This window comes from Oncorhynchus mykiss, chromosome 29 (assembly GCF_057628025.1).
Source record: "Oncorhynchus mykiss isolate SJ-2025 chromosome 29, ASM5762802v1, whole genome shotgun sequence".
NCBI lineage: Eukaryota > Metazoa > Chordata > Actinopteri > Salmoniformes > Salmonidae > Oncorhynchus > Oncorhynchus mykiss.
The window spans coordinates 28,679,802-28,701,168 of NC_143050.1; the positions used below are offsets into that span (position 1 = coordinate 28,679,802).

The 21,367-nt window shown below is 42.0% G+C and overlaps 1 long non-coding RNA gene across 1 annotated transcript; it reads right to left on the bottom strand.

Moving 5' to 3' along the window:
• Nucleotides 1-943: 943 nt before the first annotated feature.
• LOC149970410 (uncharacterized) lies at nucleotides 944-2,103 on the bottom strand. The gene is made up of 2 exons (XR_016493323.1): nucleotides 2,030-2,103; nucleotides 944-1,788 (listed from the first exon to the last, which is right to left on the bottom strand). It is a non-coding gene; the product is annotated as an uncharacterized LOC149970410 (long non-coding RNA).
• Nucleotides 2,104-21,367: the final 19,264 nt, after the last annotated feature.

Genomic DNA, 21,367 nt, shown 5'->3' on the forward strand with positions numbered 1-21,367 from the left:
CTTTATTGTAACATACATTGTAACAGTGTTACTTTAGTGCAACATGTACTGAAACATTAATATTGTAACTTTATTGTAACATACATTGTAACAGTGTTACTTTAGTGCAACATGTACTGAAACATTAATATTGTAACTTTATTGTAACATACATTGTAACAGTGTTACTTTAGTGCAACATGTACTGAAACATTAATATTGTAACTTTATTGTAACATTTGAACTTGTACTTTAGTGCAATATTCATTGTAACATTGTCATTGTGACATTTTAGTGCAACATTCACTAATAACTGTATAGCAGTCGTGTGATCCATTCACATTGAACATACAGGTAATATTTAGGATAGAGATGGCCTGTAGAATATGTATTCAAGTAGAGGCCTACACTGAACAAAATAAAATAATATATATATATCTTAGAAGTAGGCTTTAGGACCAAGTGCACAATTAGTTTGTGCATCACTATTTTGAACTACGATCAGTCAGACCTACTGTCATACAGTACATCTTGAATCAATTTACCTTTTTTTCCAAAAGCATTTTGGTTGTGGGACTTTGTCAAAAGGCACGTCGCTCCTTGTTCCATCTCTTGACAGAGGTCTCACTGTATTTCTCCTCCATGTTTGTTGCCACTGTGTGACGACCCTCCCACTCTGTCTGCCATATTCTTTCTCTTTGCTCTTGTATTCCTTAATAGGATGTCGGTGGGCGGAGCCGGGAGGGTCGTCAACGACATAGGACACAACTGGGCCCGGGTGTGTCCCAGGATAAATACACCACTTCCCCATTCATGGAGGAGACTCTCTCCATGCAAACACCTTTATAGATTTTGTTGTGGGGTTTTTGTGGCCTTTTTGTTTGTTTGTTTGCTTTGGCACCTTTCAACACCCCACATTATCACATTTATGCATGCAAACACACACTACTGATTACACACAACATTGTTAATTGTATTTAGTTTGCTTTATTTAATAAATATATTTTGTTATTCCTTGTCTCGACGTTGTCTCCCGGTTCGTGACAACTGTGACAATGTTATTGTCTTTCCAAAGGACCAGGAACTTGTGTCCTTGTGTCAGAACCTCAGAGGTTCCCCAAGGGTAACTTCATGAAGTCCTTCTGTGGCTTGAATGGGACATCAAACAGACCATTTTGCCTCATTGCTCCAGAGCTCCCATATCCTCTTTTTGTCATTTCATCGAGGAGTGCAAGTGAAGAGGTTGTCATGAAAGAACTTGTAACCTTGAGGCACCTGAGATTGCTCTGCAAGACCGAGAACGACACTGGGTCCCTGACCCAACCCAGTCTCAGGGAGGAGTATGTGGGATCCACCATATGGCTCCATGTGATACATGTGACCACTGGGTGAGGCAAGGCTCCATAGCTTGTAACCAAAACGGATTGGTTTACCTCTAATGTATTGCTTACATCCATGTCGGCCATAGTATCGGATCATGCTCTCATCCACTGACAGCCATTTCTGAAATGGCATGACTTTGTGTGACTCATTGAGCTCAGAGAAGACGGGCTTAACCTTAAATTGGTTGTCAGTGATCTTTGTGTTGTCAACCACATGAACTGAGGCCATTATTTAATCAAAGCAATTTATCCGCATTGCACATCATCACTGATAACCTTGTTCCTGTCATGATCTGTTTGCATAGATTCAGCATATACATTCAACAGCCTGGCTCCCCCTCAGAGTCCATATCTGACCCAACGCTATCATGCCTTGTCTGGGCCGTCACCTAGATCCAAAATATCCAGAACTTGACTCAAAGTAAAACTAAAAGAAAGAACAGAGTAGAAAGTTAGGTAGAACAAGAACTATGTATGTGTATAAGTATACCTAGATGCACTGTGTTATCTCGCTGCTCACTATTGCTGTCGTCAACATGTTTACACATTCTATGACCACACTGAACAAAGTTGAGTAATTTCAAATGCATATATCAATACTAGACACCTTAAAGATGATGTGTACCAAAAATCTTTGTCCTATCTTTATGTTAACGTACTTTACTAACCTTTTGTTTGGTAGCTTTGATGCAGCCATCCTCTTCTCATGGTGCAACCAGGAAGTAAACAGCTCTGGTCATGTGACAATTTACACTAAACATGTGACATTGTACATCTTTCATTGAGACCCTCTTTTATTTCAATATTTGCTGGAAATGCATTGATATATCATTCAGTAACATTTATAGAGCCTTATGACTGAAAACGTTTTTTACGGTCACTATTGTGACTGATGGGATTAAATACGTTAATTGACGCAGGTTCACGTTTATTTGGATGAATCTTAAAATTAAAATTGGCTATATATCGTAAAAAGTAATACATTTTTTTTAAACGCTTTTTAGTTTTAAATTAAGGAAAGGATTAGGCATATGTTAGCAGTGAGGTTAGGGTTAGGTTTAAAATCAGATGTTCTGACTTTGTGGCTGTGCCAGCTAGTGACAACATTGCAGAGCTGCCTCCAGTACGTGAGGCATCCCAATAAATGCCAACCTGCTTCATTAACACCCGCTCTCATTCAATACTGCCTGTGTGAGGTGCTATTTCAGTAACTCTGTACAGTGTGAGGTGTTGAGAGACGGGGAATCCCCATAGTTCACAGAGAGAGCACTCTAACCCATGCTCTGCCCCCTATCTCCCTGTACCCCACTGACTGACTGGTTGGCAGAGAAGGTATACCCAGTGTTTCCCCGCTGACTGTGCTGATATTCTTCCCAGGTTCAAATGTCTTCCCGGTTTGGCCATCTCAGGTACACCCTCCAGTGTTTCTGTACTGAGGAGTTCTCCCCATTCTGCCTCAATACACACTAGTGTCTCACCATTTGCTAATGACTGTAATGTGTATTCTTCCACGTAAAATGTGCTTTAACACCCCCATGCATCTATTATCTTATGTTAGCACACTCTGTTTACCTGATGGGGTAAATGGTGACAGGGTGGGACAGAGCATGGGGCGAAGGAACAAAATGTAACAAAATACAGCGGAGGCAGAGAGCCGGAGGGGTGGATGGAGAGAAGAGCAGGCAGAGGAAGAGGTAATTAGACAGTGATTCATCCTCCTCTATCTCTCTGTGGACTGGGTTTATTAATCAGGCTTTTGATAAGGAGACAGTATTCATGCCCATAGATGGTTGATGGGGGACACTGCTGCGTCCTCTCTACTTCTCCTTTTCCTGTCACCATCTTGGAGACACAGGCGTGACACGCAGCAGCACGAAGCGGACGCTGCCTGGTGAACGACACCCTGGCACTGCTGGAGCCTTATTACCTGTGATGATCACACTGTGTTCCCTGCGTAGTCAGGCCCGCTGACAGCCCTGCTCTAATGAACACCGATCAGTAGGAGAAACACGTCACTACAGGGGGCACAGGCTGGCACGCAGGGAGGGAATTGGGACAGAGGAAGGGAGGGATAAAATAAGCAGGCATCAGTTGGAGGAGGGCATGGAAGAAAGTGGACAAGGGGCATCATTCGCCCTTTTCACATCACTGAGTGAACCCACTGCCCCTGCTCAATGCCCACTCTCGTCTTGGTCAATAAATAATCAAGGCAGGGGAATTGGAATACAAAGACGTCAGGACAAATGAATGACATAGAAATGGCTTGTTGTTTAATAACAAGTTGCTTGTTATACTGTGCAGACGGGCTAATCTGCAGTCAAAAAGAAATCCAGCATGTCCTGATTGCCTTCGTAGGGTGTTGGATTACTTGCTCCAATCACAGAACCCTTTCTGCTGTTCCTTGAGTAATTGGCATGTAACTGCTTTCAACAAGCCTGTCTCCTATAGAAAGAAGTGCTAATGTTTCATTACATTGCCCGGACCATTAGGCCAGGGAACCTGTATTGCTGTTCCCCATCAACTTTATTGCTATTGTTCCTCATCACATTGAGTGATCTGCTCATAAATGCTACCTGAGGTCGGAGCTAGGGGGCTGCTGGTTGCGCTGCTTGCTCTCATTACACCTTGGGCTTTGGACTGTTTAAGGCCTAATGAGGTGGATGGGAGCGCTTTCATGCCCCGTCAGGGTCAGGGCGCATCTCAAACGGACCCTTTACAGTCCCGCTCAGCTCCTCACTGTACGTTGTTGTTCTGTTCAATTACAGCAAAGAGGCAGCATACGCTGGAGAGACAAAAGCCATTTCAGGGGTGGTTGGAGGGGGTTATTGTGGTGCTGTGGCTCCTCTACCGTGTTTATATAGGCTCAAACAAGCATTGGGCTGGTACACTCAATGACCAGAAGTATGTGGACACCTGCTCATTGAACATCTCATTCTAAAATCATGGGCATTAATATAGAGATTGTCCCCCCTTCGCTGCTATAACAGCCTCCACTCTTCTGGGAAGGCTTTCCACTAGATGTTGGAACGTTGCTGTGGGGACATGCTTCCATTCAGCCACAAGAGCATTAGTGAGGTCGGGCACTGATGTTGGGCGACTAGGCCTGGCTTGCAGTTGGCATTTCAATTAATTCAAAAGGTGTTCAGTGGGGTTGAGGTCAGGGCTCTGTGCAGGCCAGTCAAGTTCTTCCACACCGATCAAAAACATTTCTGTATGGACCTCGCTTTGTGCACGGGGGCATTGTCATGCTGATACAGGAAAGGGCCTTCCCTAAACTGTTGCCACAAAGTTGGAAGCACAGAATTATCTAGAATGTCATTGTATGCAGTAGTGTTAAGATTTCCCTTCACTAGAACTAAGGGGCCTAGTCCAAACCATGAAAAACAGCCCCAGACCATTATTCCTCCTCCACCAAACTTTAAAGTTGGCACTATGCATTGGGGCAGGTGGTGTTCTCCTTGCATCCGCCAACCGTATGTCTTCCGTCAGACTGCCAGATGATGAAGCGTGATTCATCACTCCAGAGAACATGTTTCCACGGCATTGAGCTTTACACAACTCCAGCCGATGCTTGGCATTGCGCATGGTGATCTTAGGCTTGTGTGCGGCTGCTCGGCCATGGAAAACCATTTCATTAAGATTCCGATGAACAGTTCTTGTGCTGACGTTGCTTCCAGAGGCAGTTTGGAACTCGGTAGTGAGTGTTGCAACCGAGGACAGACGATTCCACTAAATTAAAGCGGTGTCCACATACTTTTGATTATCTTGATTATCGTATTGCAGTTCATATATTGTCTAATGATTGCCATTGTGTATATACGAGTGGCAGAAGAAGAAGACTGTAGACATCATCATGTGATAGTGTGTCAAGTGAGACATGAAATATCAACAACATATGTAAACGAGACTATTGTTTCTTCTGCTTTTCATTGACTTATGCCTGAGAGCTCTCCTCTTCCATCTCCAGTACCTGATAACAATCCCATCATGCTCAGATTACAGACCATCTGATCTCAGTCCAGCCTCTGAAGGTGCAATATACAGTATAACTAGCCAATACAGCACACAGACTGATCCTAGGCCAGGACCATAAAGACAACCATATGTCATAGTCAACACACTTACACCGGGCACAGACTGGTCTGAGAGAAGAACTTAAAGAGATGCATCTGTCCAGTGGACTGGAATATAACAAGGCAATTTGGAAGCGGAGAGTTTTGATTGATAGAGTTCCTTTGAGTCCCCATCTCCCAAATGGCACATTATCAATCTTAACTAATTAAATTGCCCTCCACTGGGCCACCTGCGTATTACTAAAGAACTGTCTCAACCACATGTTGCCTTGGCATTGATCTGGGGTTGGCATTACAGCATTACGCCATGTTTGAATACAAAGAGAAACCTGATGGTTAGAGGAGAGGGGAAGTAATTAAACAAACAGAGTCAGCATGCTGTCCTGTCCTCAGATGAACTGGCTGAAACCGGATAGTGGCCCTCTATCCTTCTACAGACTGTTATGACAATCTCCATAAGGAATTGCCGGGGCTGAGCAATGTTTTAGACACATCTTTATGGTATAGTGAATGTGAGTAATGTTATGTTTGGCCTGCTCGCTGGCTGACTCCCGCTCTCCCGTAGTAATGGGCTGCTTGAGATTTGTTGACTGCGGGAGGCTAAAACACTGAAGTGCTGTGGAATACCGGACTCCATAGCCCCTCTCTGTAGTTCTCCCTCCACAGGTTCCAGGGAATAGATTGCCCTGCTCCGTGTTTACATTGCAAAAGGAAATGATTGGATTTGACATATATGTCCTGCTGAGTGAATCAACCCAATGTTTCTCCATTTCATATTGATTCATACTTTTGGTAATGAGAGGAAAATGGTTGAGAAAGAAAGTTTGGAATTTCTGACTTAATGTTTTTAACTACTTACCCCTCTAACGTTATATAAAGATTACCCGAAACGCTTGGTTGTGATAATTCAGGTGCTTTGCTCAAGTTATTGCTCTGAATGTGAATTGGCTCAATTAACTATTGTCCCAATTGAATCACCAAATGACCAAGTTGCTAGTCCAAATGACCCGTAGCAGGGATGTTTAGAGAGAGGGACCGAGAGGCACACACAGGTGTCTATACTCCTAATGTAAGAGTGACAGCATTAGAGCATTAGCTATAATGGACTGAATGTTTCTGTCCTGTCTCTGCAGTATGTATTATTTTCCCTAATATAAACTTTTCCCCTCCAACTTTGGCATCAGATTTGAAAATAGCTTTTTTTTTCTGCCTCCCAAAGGAAAGAGCTTGATATATAGGCTATATGGTAAATGTTTAAATGTTTTGTCACCTGTTTAATTCTAATGATTTACAATTATACATTATTTGGATCCAATATAAACAATTAATTGATTGATAAGTGTGTTAAAGATATACAAATTAACTTATCTAACCAAACAGCATATTATATTAATTAGAAGTTTGTTTCTCACCTTTCATGTGCTTTCCCATTTTGGTTGGGCTTATTCTGCATGTATTATCAATGTGTCACACTGTATTTGCGCCTTGCTTTGTCGTTGACTAATTGCATGCCCTTGGGGATCTCTGAAGTGGAATAGCCTACTTGTGAAACAGTAGTGTCAAAAAAATATGTGTACAATTGTTTTTCTTGTGCAGTCAGACAGGTGAATTTGATCAGAAATAATACGACAATTGACAATCTGACATCCTTTTGTTTATAGCTGCCCTCATTAGGACTATGTAGGGCATAGTATTCCATTGACATATTTATGATATCAGAAATGTCATGGTCTGGGTATTAATAGGAGTTATGTCGGTCCTTCTTGAGTTGTGTCCAAGTTCTTTACAGTAGAATGGCAGCCTTTTTTGTCCTAAAATGTCATTATAGAGCAGGACAATTCCACATTATTTATTAGCCGTGAAATGTCCACACATCTGTGCCATCACACACCACCAAAACACATTGGACAGCTGTTTACTTCTGAAAACTCTTTGTCCTAAGTCGGAAAGAGGACACGGAAATGACATAACTGGATGATTTTTCATTTGTGTAAAATGTGGATTCCAAAAGGCTTTAAATATAAGGCCAAGTGTCCTTTACCTTAAAAACACAAACATAAGTATCTTGAAATTGAATTGTATGCATTCTGAACACTTTTTTTCCCAGTTGATGTGGGCGTTTCTGTCACGTCCCCAGATGTTATTCATCAACTTCCATGAGAAACATATGCCATAAAATAATAAAATATAAAACATATTTCGTCACTATTTTATAGTCCTAATTCAATTCTCTCTCATTAATAACGTTGTTTTCATGATTATTGTATTTATGATTATTTTTTTAAAGATTTTCTGTGTGTCCCTGCTACTGCATCAGTTTCCACACGGTTATGTTTTTGTAACTCTCCATTTAAGAAAACAACCCCATCATACAACAACACCACATTCAGGAAGTGTCATCACCCACTTTGGTGGGAAAACAATGGGGCAAAGCTAAATATACACACTCAATTCATGTTGTCAGTCTGTCCCACTTACAAATATCCACCCTGTTAGGCTACATTATTATTTCTAAATGCTAAAATATGTTTGACAGAGAAGTTAAAATCCTGTTCAAGTGTTCAACATTATGCTAGCAAAATGTTGCTCACTCACAGAGCTATGGCTAATTTATGCTCCAAATTACCACCATGTTAGATTCCATCCTGTTAGGACTATGCACGTAACAGGTTGGAAAATGCACCTAAGAAAATTAAGTTCCTGAGCTTGATCAATATGTTTTTCTGAAAGTCAAACGTTATTTTTCTGACAGTACCAGCCAACAGTTTGGACACACCTACTCATTCATGGGGTTTTGTCTACTTCTACATTGTAGAATAATAGTGAAGACATCAAAACTATGAAATAACACATTTGGAATCACGTAGTAATCAAATATATTTTATTTTTGAGATTCTTCAAAGTAGCCACCCTTTGCCTTGAGAGATTTGCACACTCTTGGCATTCCCTCAACCAGCTTCATGAGGTGGACTGAGGTGGACCTGGACTGCATTTCAATTAACAGGTGTGCCTTGTTAAAAGTTAATTTGTGGAATTTATTTCCTTCTTAATGCGTTTGAAGCCATTCAGTTGTGTTGTGACAAGATAGGGGTGGTATACAGAAGATAGCCCTATTTGGTAAAAGACCAAGTCCATTTTCTGGCAAGAACAGCTCAAATAAGCAAAGAGAAATGACAGTCCATCATTACTTTAAGACATGAAGGTCAGTCTCAAGAAACATCAAGAGCTATGATGAAACTGGCTCTCATGAGGACAGCCACAGGAAAGGAAGACCCAGAGTTACCTCTCCTGCAAAGGATAAATTCATTAGAGTTACCAGCCTCAGAAATTGCAGCCCAGATAAATGCTTCAAGTAACAGACACCTCTCAACATAAACTGTTCAGAGGAGTGCGTGATTCAGGCCTTCATAGCTGAATTGCTGCAAAATTATTCAGCCCCTTTACTTTCAGTGCAGCAAACTCTCTCCAGAAGTTCAGTGAGGATCTCTGAATGATCCAATGTTGACCTAAATGACTAATGATGATAAATACAATCCACCTGTGTGTAATCAAGTCTCCGTATAAATGCACCTGCACTGTGATAGTCTCAGAGGTCCGTTAAAAACGCAGAGAGCATCATGAAGAACAAGGAACACACCAGGCAGGTCCGAGATACTGTTGTGAAGAAGTTTAAAGCCGGATTTGGATACAAAAAGATTTCCCACGCTTTAAACATCCCAAGGAGCACTGTGCAAGCGATAATATTGAAATGGAAGTAGTATCAGACCACTGCAAATCTACCAAGACCTGGCCGTCCCTCTAAACTTTCAGCTCATACAAGGAGAAGACTGATCAGAGATGCAGCCAAGATGCCCATGATCACTCTGGATGAACTGCAGAGATCTACAGGTGAGGTGGGAGACTCTGTCCATAGGACAACAATCAGTCATATATTGCACAAATCTGGCCTTTATGGAAGAGTGGCAAGAAGAAAGCCATTTCTTAAAGATATCCATAAAAAGTGTTGTTTAAAGTTTGCCACAAGCCACCTGGGAGACACACCAAACATGTGGAAGAAGGTGCTCTGGTCAGATGAAACCAAAATTGAACTTTTTGGCAACAATGCAAAACATTATGTTTGGCGTAAAAGCAACACAGCTGAACACACCATCCCCACTGTCAAACATGGTGGTGGCAGCATCATGGTTTGGGCCTGCTTTTCTTCAGCAGGGACAGGGAAGATGGTTAAAATTGATGGGAAGATGGATGGAGCCAAATACAGGACCATTCTGGAAGAAAACCTGATGGAGTCTGCAAAAGACCTGAGACTGGGACGGAGATTTGTCTTCCAACAAGACAATGATCCAAAACATAAAGCAAAATCTACAATGGAATGGTTCAAAAATAAACATATCCAGGTGTTAGAATGGCCAAGTCAAAGTCCAGACCTGAATCCAATCGAGAATCTGTGGAAAGAACTGAAAACTGCTGTTCACAAATGCTCTCCATCCAACCTCACTGAGCTCGAGCTGTTTTGCAAGGAGGAATGGGAAAAAATTTCAGTCTCTCGATGTGCAAAACTGATAGAGACATACCCCAAGCGACTTACAGCTGTAATCGCAGCAAAAGGTGGCGCTACAAAGTATTAACTTAAGGGGGCTGAATAATTTTGCACGCCCAATTTTTAAGTTTTTGATTTGTTAAAAAAGTTTGAAATATCCAATAAATGTCGTTCCACTTCATGATTGTGTCCCACTTGTTGTTGATTCTTCACAAAAAAATACAGTTTTATATCTTTATGTTTGAAGCCTGAAATGTGGCAAAAGGTCGCAAAGTTCAAGGGGGCCGAATACTTTCGCAAGGCACTGTACTTGGGCCAAGAAACACGAGCAATGGACATGAGACCGGTGGAAATCTGTCCTTTGGTCTGATGAGTCCAAATTTGAGATTTTTGGTTGCAACCGCCGTGTCTTTGTGAGACGCAGAGTAGGTGAACGGATGATCTCCGCATGTGTGGTTCCCACCGTGAAGCATGGAGGAGGAGGTGTGATGGTGTGGGGTTCTTTGCTGGTGACACTGTCATGGTTTATTTAGAATTCAAGGCACACTTCACCAGCATGTCTACCACAGCATTCTGCAGCAATAGACTGTCCCATCTGGTTTGCGCTTAGAGGGACTATCATTTGTTTTTCAACAGGACAATGACCCAACACACCTCCAGGCTGTGTAAGGGCTATTTGAACAAGAAGGAGAGTGACGTAGTGCTGCATCAGATGACCTGGCCTCCACAATCACCCAACCTCAACATAATTGTTTGGGATGAGTTGGACCACAGAGTGAAGAAAAAGCAGCAAGCAAGTGCTCAGCATATGTGGGAAGTCCTTCAAGACTGTTGGAAGATAATTCCAGATTAAGCTGGTTGAGAGAATGCCAAGAGTGTGCAAATCTGTCATCAATGCAATGGATGGCTACTTTGAAGAATATCAAATATCAAATATATTTTGATTTGTTTAACCCTTTTTTTGCTTACCACATGATTCCATATGTGTTATTTCATAGTTTCGATGTCTTCACTATTATTCTACAATGTAGAAAATAGTCAACTAAAGAAAAACCCTTTAATGAGTGTGTCCAAACTTGTGACTCCAAACGTTATGAGGTCCAAAAGGCACTGCATGGTAGGAATGGTGTTTTAGGAAAAACCCTGTTAGCTGTCCTTACGGGGTCATTTCAGAACTGGTTAGTGGTCATGTGATGGCAGAAAGGGGAAAACTCTGCATCCTTTCTGCCCCCATTACCAGACCAGTGGTGTTCAGAACCACAACGAGTCCCCGACAGGCTGATGATATCCACTTAGGTTTCACAGCCATGAAAAATGGATGACCTCATGAGCAAAAGCCTGTTGTCCCCATCCAGCAACACCTCATGAAGCAGGTTTCCACATCCAAGGTCCTGGCTGAGCCATGTGTTTACTGGGTCTCTCTACCCCGGTTGTGCTAACCCAGAGTCTGCACAGTTTCTGTCTGCCTGCCATCTTCAACCCATTACATGAGTTATCATCAAGACATTGGGTTAATTCTGCTGTATTCTAAGTGTGTATTAAGACATAAAGGCAGGGTCGATAATGACAAGAACCTCTCAAAACGCTTGTAAAAGTTGAGGAAATAGAGTCGCAATTACCTCCTTGAAGTTCATGAGAGAACAGATATCCTGTGTGTTCTAAGAGTTGTGATTGAGTGAGGGGTGGAGTAAGTTTCCAGACGTTGATGAGGTAATATGTTTGTAAGAAAGGAACCTAAGATAAATGCAACCTTCCCACGGGGCACACACGGGTTGAATCAACGTTGTTTCCATGTCATTTCAAGGAAAGTACATTGAACCAACGTTGAATTGACGTCTGTGCCTAGTGGGCTTTATCTCCTGAGTCTTCAGATTCCTACTCTTTCTCAAACACAGGTTTTGATTTTATAGAAGCTGCCGGGTATATGATAGGAATATAAAGACAGAATAGGTTTTCTAGTGTACATTATTGTAGGTGTAAAGGAATCAATGTGATGGATTAGAACACGTACATTTCACATGTAATTCATCAGCCATGTCACATGTATGTGCTTTCATGAGGAAATTAATGTTTGCCTCTTGTTCATATTCGGTGGGCGTGTGCTGCATATGTCTGTGTACACATGCCTCAGTCATCGATCTTCAGTTTTGACAGAATAATGAAAATGAAACCGTGTTGTCAAAAAGAGAGGACTGGTGCCAGGTCTCTGGACTGGAGGAGTGAAGCTCTCATAAATCATCAGCAGTGAGAGAAGAAACGTGTGATTATCTCCCGGCGTTTGCCATGTTCTTCTCCGCGGATGTGATTGTATGGACAATGAATTCCTCCATGTACATATGTGCTCCTAGGCCTGGGCTATTCAGCATCACTGCCTGGGTTTCTCTCCATCCAAAGATAAATCTGGGACCTCTGGGTCCAAAGCCTCTTCTTACTGAAGCACGCTGGCTTGTTGTCACTCACACAATGGGGCTTTAGGAAAAGATGAGGCCAGTTAAGATGGATAATGAGAAATGGATCTTAGCTGTGTTAGAGGAAATGGAATTTCATTCCGCGAATATGTGTTTGTGAGAGAAAGGGACGTTTATATTGGACTGTAGGAGTGTGCGTCTCTGTGTGTGTCTACATTTTTTTTACAAAGTGGCTCTCCGGGTCACTGAATGTTTTTTCCTTACATTCTTCATAAAATTCAACCTGTCATGTTGTCAACCCATAGGATCCTAGAGCCTAGTTTCACATTTCTGCACTGACCAATATATTCCATACTCTTGTATGATAAAGCTGCAATGTTGAATTTTTGGGCGACCTGACCAAATTCACATAGAAATGTGAGTTATAGATCTGTCATTCTCATTGAAAGCAAGTCTAAGAAGCTGTAGATTTGTTCTATGTGCGCTATTTTGTTTTTACGTCTTTTACTTTCTGTTTTTGTACACCATCTTCAAACAGCTGAAACTGTCATATTTTTGGTTAAGGAAAATATATTTCACAGCGGTTTAGATGGCACAATTATTCTCTACACTCAACTTGCTTGTCTTGTCACAAAAACTGAAATTAGGCAAGCTATTCGAAATGTAGCTACCAGGAAAGGCAGAAACGTATTTCATTACTTAAGCTAGACACATGATTTACTAATGTGAACATACGTCCTATATTCTCAAAGCAAATCAACAGTTGAAAGAGTATGTACTGTGGTGGTGGTGGCTTTGTGTGTGTGTGTGACAGCAGCGTTGCCCTGGACGTGTCCTTCCCTTGGGAGAGACCTGTGGCCTGGGGTCAGGTTATAATAAGGTGAGGCTACGCTTCTCTCTGCCTCTTACCCTTGTTTAATTCCCTCTGATGTCACCTTGCGCCTCCAAAGCGTTCCTCAATTTCTCCGGAAGAGCCGGGGCTCAGAACCTCGTCTCGGAATGTCAACGAGGAATGCCGTGTCATGACCACCTGGAGGGGAGGTCTGTGAATGAATAATGAATAGGAGAGTTATGTGTTTTCTTATGACAATGCGATCCGCACAGAACCCCGCTCTGAGTGAAAAGGTGCTCTTGAATGAAATGAGGGTTTTAAAGAATCGCTCAGAGTCGGGAATACTTAGACAGAGACTGGCCTCGCATACCAGGGTGCGCATGGCCATTGAACAAGACCAAGCAGAAACATGTCTGAGAATGGGTCTTATTGTGCTGGAGTCTGGCACAGCAGTAACACTCCTGACTCCGGACCACGCATAGCCCCATAGCGACGGAGGGGCGCACTCCGACTTTGCCCCCTACCACTGTCTGTCCCCTCTCTGTATTTCCTTAAGAAATAAAGAAAAAAAACATATTATTTGAATGCCTGGCATTGATTTTGGATATTCATGTTGGCATAGAGTAAGGATACAGTACAGAGACTTGACTTTGGTCTCCTATTGAAAAACCTATATTTGGAAATCTTGAAAGGGGACTAAACATTTTACTGACATGTGTCATCACATTTTTCAGTCTCATTCATGTTCCAGTCTAAATCCTCAGTCTGTTGTAAAACAGATTCATATTCACAACAAACAGGAGGCTGTTATAATGACATTCAAATGACAAATGGAAGCAACAAATGGCTCCATTACCAGCTCGAGACACATGACCCTCTCTGTTTATATTAAAAACATGGCCTCTTCCCAAACTCAATTACCCAGGCTCCCCCACACACAGGGACAGACACTTGGAGAGAGTTATTCTCAGCTCCACACAAGACATTCATTAGTGTCCAAACACTCAGCTAAGCCCCGCTCTCTATCTTACAATCATTTGGCCGGCCAAAACGGTTCAGATTGGGTCTAATGAATGTAGTCGGAGGAAATTACAGACAGTCCCTGTAAGTAGGACACAAAACATAATAGTAATAACCAGAATATGCAGATATAACCAGAATATGCAGATATAACCAGAATATGCAGGATCACAATTGTGAGTAGTGAGTTCATCTGAGTCTGTGTTACTTAATGAATCCTCCCCCTCTGTGCTCCCTCTGATGCTTCACTGGAGTCAGATTTGGTGATGATTATTTTTGTTTTCTCCGTTCCTATGAGGCATAGAGAGAGCAGAGGGGGTCACAGTGTTGAGTTTTTTACTATTTTATCAGTCAAATAACAGACATGGTCTGGTCCTCTCCCTGGCAGTGAGTGGGTTGGCCGTCCCTCACCTCCAGGGCCCGTCTCTGATGGAGAGACAAAGACAGAGACACAGACAGCTCACCTCATCTCCTGCTCGCTTTGAAGACAGTCTGCCTCTGTAAAGATACAGCTCCGAAAAATCAATTCCCCATTGACCTCTTCTTTGCTCCTCGGTTCTTCTGAGACACACGATTGGCCATGCTCACTGAACGCTGAGTAGATTGTTTTAGAAACTTAAACACATTTTGGCTGTGTTTACAACGACAGCCCAATACTGCCATTTTTTCCACAAATTGGTCTTTTGACCAATCAGATCAGCTCTTTTGCCAATAATTGGGAAAAATATCAGAATCGGGCTGTCTGTGTAAACGCATTTGTGACCAATTTAGAGCCCCTGCAGTTGCTTGTTGATGTTCATGCCCAGGTGAAATGTATGTATGCCTCTCACAATGCCTGATCACAATACTGTCAAGACTCAGCTACTGGCCACCCATCTCAACCGAGCTCTGAAGCCCTTGCCCTCCTTTCCCCCTCTGTCTTTCCCCTTCTCCCTCTAATTATTTTGGCAGCCTAGGATCATAATTGACACTCAGGACATGAATGTTATCAGGCATGGCAGGTTGACCTTTGCGGAGTAACAGCCAATAGATTTTCCACGTAAGGCGTGTGGCAGGCATTGACAATAATGTCTACGCGTCGGGCCAGGCTCTCTCCTGGATTACCTGATAATGTCCCATCCCCATGCATAATTAGATTGACATTTCTCACTAATAGCCCTAGCCTCTGTAATTGCTAGTTGTGGTTAATTCTAATATCCGGGGTGATAATTTAAATGATCACATTGCCGGCCCGCATATGGCAGGGTATTTATCTGCCCCGAGGAACATTACAACATAATGTCCTCCTGATGTCTAATGAATGTTTATTGACTGCCTCCGCGGCAGAATTGTTATGTTCTTCACACCATCAAATTAGTCCTCATAAGCGCCGAAACATGAGCATAACATTTTTGACACCGTAACTCACACATAAGCATAGAAATCAGCTGCAACCGGAATCCTCCCATCATGTCTAACCAAGAAACATTGGGCCATTAGAAACAGGCATCATCTCCTTCTTCTTCTTCTACTCCAGTCTCCTTTTAAACTCATTTATCACCTGATTTACTTAACAAAAGGCACATCTCAATAGGTGGTCCAGGTATGACATCACATGGCACAGGTGTGGGGGGGCTTTCCTCTTTTGTCTTTTATTGTTCCCGCAAGCAAGGGGGAGGTCAATGACATCACGCCAGACCATCAGACCAACTCCCTGAATGTCTAAAAAAACACTATTTTGCTCAAAATATAAGAGTACATTACTAGATTTATATCTGGCATAATGTTTATCAACAGGAAAAGTTAAATATTTGCTGGAATGTGTACAGTATTTAATGAAATTCAGTGGATGGACTCCTTTTCCAGTATCTCTCTTTCTCTCTCGCCTTCTCTCTCTCTCCTCCTAGTATCTGCGCTGTCTTCCCCAAGTGACTGAACTCATCAGGTCTGCTTCAGGAGGGGTGGTGGAGCGGGAGAGAGGTGCTCTCCCAGTCTCAGTGTCGGCGGTAGCAGCCTCTTATTCATATGTATACACTCGTGCTGCTTGCCCTGGTGTGAAATGATGGGTCATTGCAGCGCAACACGGAGTCAGAGGCAGAATCGCAGATCATCTACTCCGCATGAGTGGGCTCCATGAATGAGAAAGTGAGAGGGAGAGAGAGAGAGAGAGCAATGGAGATAGGAGACGGGAGAGAATGTGAGAGGAAAGGCAAGAGAAATGCAAAGAAAGTGAGAAAGTGGGGAATGGAGAACAGAGAACGGAGGAGGGAGAGAGACTGTGGAGTGCAAGTCAGGGTGGGAAGAAGAAAGGGCAAGAACATGTAACAAGTATTGTTGATCAAGCTGAGAGTGGCCGTGCAAACGCTCTCACTAACTCAGCATCCTTCAATAGAGCTACACAGACCCTCACATAATGCACACCAGGGGCTCTTACCCAGTCCAGGGCATGACATCACACTCTCTTACTGACTCACCCATGCACACATCATGGCTCACACACTGTGTCCTGGCCAAGGCAGACAGACAGACACCTTCGCGCGCGCGCACACACACACACACACACACACACACACACACACACACACACACACACACACACACACACACACACACACACACACACACACACACACACACACACACACACACACACACACACACACACACACACACACACACACACACACACACACACACACACACACACACACACACACACACACACACACACACATCCAACTCCTCCAAACACTCCCCATCCTTCACGCTCGGTGCCCTGCTGAGGCCTCTGTCAGCCGTGACTGACTGTATGACAGGGTTGGGGGGGGACTTGGTTATGAGTCATGCCTGGGCATGTGGCCTCTCAGCTGGGTACCTCAATGCTACACCTGGGTACCCTGGCTGGCAACCAGAGATGGACAAGATGCTTGGCAAAGAGTGGCATCAGAGAAGTGCTTGAATGATATTCAAAACTGAACAGAGAGGTGAAAAGAGTATTCAAGATTATTATTAAGATTATTCAAGGAGGAATATGTATTGCAGTCGGAGTGGCTGACTTTTAATATGAACTCTGTATAACACAGATGTGTTTGGTAGGCAGCGTTGCATGCATTTCTTTTCCACGTCTGAAAACAATCAAGTAAAAATATGAAAGTTAAGATTGAGTTGAGATTGTTCTATGGAGATGTTTCGTCAAAGTAATGTTGGTGGCAGAGCTGATCGCATATTTAGAGTTCTGTAAAGCTAGTCTGTGTTGAGAACAGGACCCATGTGGCTGGTGAACGCAGCTCTTCTTTTAGCTTTGTATCTAGCAAATGACAGACAAGCAATAGGCAAGGTTTCCCATTTACATGTACACTCTGTTTACTACTTAACCAGCTGTTGAACTCTGTAGGAACAAAACCTGAGACCTTCCACCACTGATGGTGAGATGATTCAACAGTGAATAAGGATAGTTTAGTTAGGTTTTAACACCAGTTGCAGTGCAAGACATACACACGCCACACGCACACAGACGAATAGCCAAGTGTGGAGGTTTGAAAGTAGATAGGGGACCATTTTGACACTAACGCTGTGGTATGGCCATGGACCCAGGGTCATTGTCAGTGAAACAAACAGAGACCCGGAGAGACAGCGAGGCCTCAGATGCTGCTAATCTAATCACCTTCAGCACACTCACTGTGTCACAGCTGGGAGAAGACAGGAAGAAGACAGGACAGGGACACAGGCCTCTGGAACAGGGGCCAGGCCAACACCTGAGCCCCTGCCTGGCACAGAACCCTCAGTCCCTCCACAGAGACAACCTGAGACACAACCTCTAACTCATGTCTCGTTAAGTCTTTGCCATGTACTGCAGTCACTGCTGTCTTGTAATTTTCGTGTTACCGATCGATAGTGTCCAAAAAATATTTTCTATTTATCTCTCTGGAAACAACGCTAACAGGAAGACCAATAATAGTAGGAACTAGTAACAGTAGAGGTATAGGTATCTTAATAAATAAGAATACACCTTTTCCCCTTATATCCCAGCACACAGATCAAGAAGGACATTTTGTAATGTTGAATTGTGTATTACATGGTGAAAAATACACATTGATTTCATTGTACTTCCCCCAGAGGCAAATCTGTTTTTAAAGATAGAATGCAAGCTATATTAGATCAAATCCAGACAGGAACTATTATCTTAGCAGGAGACCTAAATCAAACATTCGATAAGTTAGACAGATGTAACAATAAAAAAAGGCAAATTCAAGGAGCCTCTAAAGAGGCTGAAAAATGTCATCTCTACAAATTATTTCTAGGACACCTACAACAGACTACATTTTTTTTTCTCAAAGTAAGAAAAGCTATTCAAGAATTGACTACATTTTTATTTCCAAAAAATGCACTCAACAATTAGCTGGGTTAAAAACTTCCATGACATAGTGATATCGGATCATCGTGATTAATTACACAAACAGAAAATGCACTTAACGACAGAATATGGAGAATGAACAGAGTGCATCTTCAAGACCCGTAATGTGTGAAATAGGTAGATTAAAAATATACACCTTTACCATTACAAATATAAACACAGAGGACAGAGAAAAGCTGACCCCCAAAATACTTTGGGATGCTTTTAAGGCGTACATTAGGGCAATTATAATCTCATACTCAGCAAAAAGTTCAACTTGAGTTTGAAATACCAATGTAAGTAAAATAAAAATAAATCACAATCTTAGACAAATACCATCAAAAATCTTCACAAGGTAAAGAAGAACATACAATTGGTTTTAATTTAAGCAGGAATACGATCTTTTACTTTTGAAGAGAGCCAACAACTACAGGTTAAACTCAAATAAAGCGTACTACTTAATTGCAAATAAACCTGGTAAACATCTTGCAGCCCTCACAAAACGAATACACACCTAATCAGTTGTTATATTAAAAGATAAAGATACAACTGCGTTAATTAGAAACAACAACAACACAATATATAGATTCTATGAAAGTGATTCTACATCTGCATTGCTTACTGTTTGGGGTTTTAGGCTGGATTTCTGTATAGCACTTTGTGACATTGGCTGATGTAAATAGAGCTTTATAAATAAATGTGATTGATTGATATATAAATCTGAATTAAACAACAGTTGGACTGATCCTACATCCTTCTTAGACTCAACAACCCTGAACCAAATATCAGCAGACAACAAAGAATCACTGAAAATAGAGACCACCCAAAGATAAACATTAGACACCTTTAAAACATTCACGCGGAGAAAAGCACCAGGAATGGACGGCTCAATTTAACATTTTGGGACAAAGTAGCATCGCTATTTACACAAACATAAACACACGTCACTCAATTCAGTACTTCCTGGTTCCATGTCTCAAAGAGTTATTTCCGTTATTTTAAAATCAGGAAAATCAGGAGTGCTCTGCTGATTACAGATCTCTAAGTTGAATAATTCGTGACAACAAAATACGAACAAAGCTCAGTTTTTCCCTTTGAGAATGTGTCTGTGCATCAATCTAGGTCTTGCAAAACTAAACATGGAGGTGTTCTCCTTAGCAATCTCACTAGAGTAAAGACCTCCATTCCTGTCATTATTGAAAGAGATTGTGATTATACCTCACATCTCAAAATAGGACTTCTTATTAATGTTAGATCCCTCACTTCCAAGGCAGTAATAGTCAAAAAACAACTCACTGATCATAAACCTGATGTGGTTGGCCTGACTGAAACATGGCTCAAGGCTGATGAATGTACTATGTTGAATGAAGCCTCTCCTCCTGGCTACACTAGTGACCATATCCCATGCGCATCCTGCAAAGGTGGAGGTGTTGCAAAAATGTATGACAGCTAATTTCAATACATCATTTAAAAAATGTCTGTGTTCTCATCTTTTGATTTTCTAGTCATTTAGCAGACGCTCTTATCCAGAGCTACTTACAGTTAGCGCACCCATCTTAAGATAGCTATGTGGAACAACCACAAATAACAGGCATAGTAAGTAGACTTTTCCTCAAAAAAGTAGTTATCAGTGTCGTGACGTGACTTATTATAATGTGATGACTGTTATTTATCAAATCAACTAACTATGTTTAATTGTTACCCGATTAAATGAATCATGTAACAACTAACTCATTAGGAATTTGGGGCACCATGGAAGAATTTGTTTATAGAGTTACCATCTCCCGAATTACTCTAAAAGATATGTTATATATTGATAACAGTCACTTATTAATCATTACCTCATATCAGTCTCATTCTGAACATTACAGACTTCTTGAATCTGCACAAACCCGAGTCTTACTGATCATTCCGTACCACACAAATTGATTAGATTATTATTATTATGATAACACAGGATACACCCACACACACGAAATAGGTTATTGATTAGAAACTTAATAGGATGAAAACAGGTCCCTAGTGGACTAACACAATATGACACTTGTTGCAAAAGATGGAGAGTTAGAGAGAGAGAGAAAGTGACAAAGAAAGCGAGACAACACTTGGATACATTTGGGAACTACACTCACAGTAATCCTAATACCTTGTCCCGAACTGCCGACCATTTGGGTAAGAAGTAATGCATGCATTTACATGTTGAATGTCTTTCTTCGTCGTGTATCTCGGTTTGGACCCAGGCCTTCGTGAAAAGGGTTCCACTTTGCGAAAAGGTTTCGATTGGGCCTTCTCCTTCGTTCGTAAGCGTAAGGCTCTGATTGTCTACAACAGGTCACAATGTCCTTCTTCTTAGTTGTCTGTGTTTACTTTCACTCATTCTGAGGACAGCTAATCAGCCGTGTCGATGATCCTCAGAGTTGTGATGAGAGCAGTATAGTCGACAATGATTTGAAGAGAATAACCGGATAGTCCTACTTAAATTAACTTTCTTAGATACAGTACTTAGAACAGCTACTCAGCCTTAACATTGATTGTTAGAGGCTGCTTGGTCGTCTTTCCCTCGTGTTGATTTTCAGGGTCTTGACCAATGGAGACCTAGCTGCAGCTTGAGTCCTAGTCTTAAGTTCTAGGACCACTTGTACAGTGGGGCAAAAAAGTATTTAGTCAGCCACCAATTGTGCAAGTTCTCCCACTTAAAAAGATGAGAGAGGCCTGTAATTGTCATCATAGGTACACTTCAACTATGACAGACAAAATGAGA